The sequence below is a fragment of the Loa loa genome (genome assembly GCF_000183805.2).
Source record: "Loa loa unplaced genomic scaffold supercont3.371, whole genome shotgun sequence".
Taxonomy (NCBI): Eukaryota; Metazoa; Nematoda; class Chromadorea; order Rhabditida; family Onchocercidae; genus Loa; species Loa loa.
In genome coordinates, this window is record NW_018108551.1 from 52960 (window position 1) to 55569 (window position 2610).

The following is a 2610-nucleotide window of genomic DNA, read 5'->3' on the forward strand; positions in this document are numbered from 1 at the left end:
ATATATATATATATATATATATATATATATATATATATATATATATATATGTAGATCGAAAAACGAAGACACAAACAGACACACACACACATACACACATACACACACTTACATGTAATATATTATAAGTAATACAAATAAGCCACCTGTATAAACGAAACAGGTAGAGAGTGAAATAAATATGAAGAGAATGACAGAGTAAAAAAGATTATAGGTATATGGTGGTTGACATATGTAGTTGACAAAAATTGAAAAGAGTGGAAATGATGAGGATTGGATGATTGGAGGGAAGAAAAGAATGGGATGATTTCTGAAGTGTATCATAATCCATCCATCATTTGATGATAGAATAGAAGTGGAAGATTGGAAGAGAATGAATACTTTACTAAAAATTTCAATACAATAGCATTTAGTCATCATCTTTTCTTTTTCTTCCTTTCTTTTTTTTCCTTTCTTTCTTTCTTTTTTTTTTTAATTTTATTATTAAATTTTTCAACTATCTCATCATTTGTTTTGCAAAAATTCATTTCAATTATTTTAATGTTTATAATCTATTTGTTGATGAAATGATGAAATAAAAAAAGAAAAAAAGGAATAAATATGATGAAGGAGTTATTGTTGCTTAATTGATGCTAATTATAGGAAAAAATAAAAAGGGAGAGAGAGGGAGAGGGGGAGAAAGAAAAAAATGGAAATGATTTGGAATGAATAATTGTATTAAATGAATGTAATCATAAATTTTAAATATTTAAAATTAAAATTGATTCGATCAAAAGAAAACAAAGTAATTTTGGAAATTTTTTTCTTCAATTTAAGATTAATAAATGATAGAAATAAAGGATAAAAGAAAAGAAATGATCAAAAAAAAAATAAGGAAATATTATTGAGCACATTTAAAAATAACAAGAAAACAGCAGCTTGTTTTTTAATCAAAAATTAATAAATAACTTTTTGAAAATTAATTTAAATTTCCCTTATTGTTTTTGTTTTTTTGAAAAATATTCAAATCTTTTCTTAAAAGAAAAAATGGGCTAAAATTCTAAGATATTTTCAAATTTTCAAAATTTCAAATACCAAATTTTATGAATTAAAGTATTTTTTTAGCATAAGTATTTTACTGTATGATAGTTTGAAATGGCATCAATCGATAGAATATGCATAACAAATCATAATGTAAAAGCCATAAAGATTAAAAAAAAAATTTATACCTGACTTTTTCCAGGCAAATATTTGAAATAAATTTAAGCATTAAGTTGATAAGTTTGATATTATCAAGAAGTGAATTAGGCTTTACAATGTTTAGTACTGAAGATTTAATGATTTAATTACTATGTTTGGTTCAATTTCAGGTATGTTATTCAAATATATAATTAGCTGATAGTTCAACTTTAGAATTGATTCCATTTCTCCTCAATTTAAATTATTACATTATCTTAATTAAATTTCATCGTTTACATATGATTTAACAGGATCATTATCATTTTCATCCGGTCTAATGATAAACGTTGAAAAAACAATTAAAATAATTCAAATGTTTTCGTAAATTTAAAATTAAACCATTAAGCAAATATAAGACAATACAAAATTATCGCATCATTAAATCATCTGAACCTATTTCAAGACAGTACGAACGATTATAATTGAAATTTTAAATATTTGAATATTTTTAAAGCCGTGAATTTTATCAAAAACAAATGATAATGCAAATTTCAATAGCATATCCATAATAAATTTACATCATTTTTTCTCTTTTTAAATTTTTCCCGACTAAATTTTAACTTCCTTACAATACTGAACCTAATTAATTTCTGCCAAGAAAAAAGAAAACACAGAAAAACAGAAATTAAAGATTTAAAAAAAAAAAATAAAAAATAGCAAAAGAATGAAATCGTTTTTACACTTTACGGACAATTTTATATTTTTTTACAGTTTATTGTCTTTCTTTCCTTACTGTATGCAGTTCTCTTTTCTCAGCTGTCATACTCTTTACAATTTTCATTTTATGGATTTTTTTTTTTTTGGAGGAAAAAAAGTTCTAAGTTCTTTTTTTTTCATGCTATAAAAAAAATCAAGGAAAATAAGAAAAACAAAGCTTTTAGAAAATTCAACCAAATTATTCTAATTTTTTTAAACCAAATTATTGTAATTTTTTATAAACAATTATAACTATACCGTAATCTTTCTCTTTCTTTCTTTCATAAGTAGAAAAAAGAAAAAAAACCATTTAAGATTATATGAAAATATATGGTGCATAAAAATAGAAAAACATTGAAAATATTAAAGAAAGAGAAATATTTTTGGTAAGAAAAAAAGAGAGAAAATTTTGAAATAAATTACAAAATTGATGAGACACCGTATAAAATGAGATCAGATAATAGATTTTATAATAAAAGAAAAAAATTCTCAGGCAAATAGGTCAGGAAGAAGAATATATGAGGGAAAAGGAGGAGGAGGAGGAGGAGGAAGAGGAGGAGGAAAGAAGGGAATAAGAGGTGGAGGTTTGAATCAAATGATGATGCTGAAAGGATGATATGGAGAAGATGAAGGAGATGGAAGAAGAGGAGGAGATGGAGGAGGAAGAAGAGATCGAAAAGATTGTATAGTATGAAA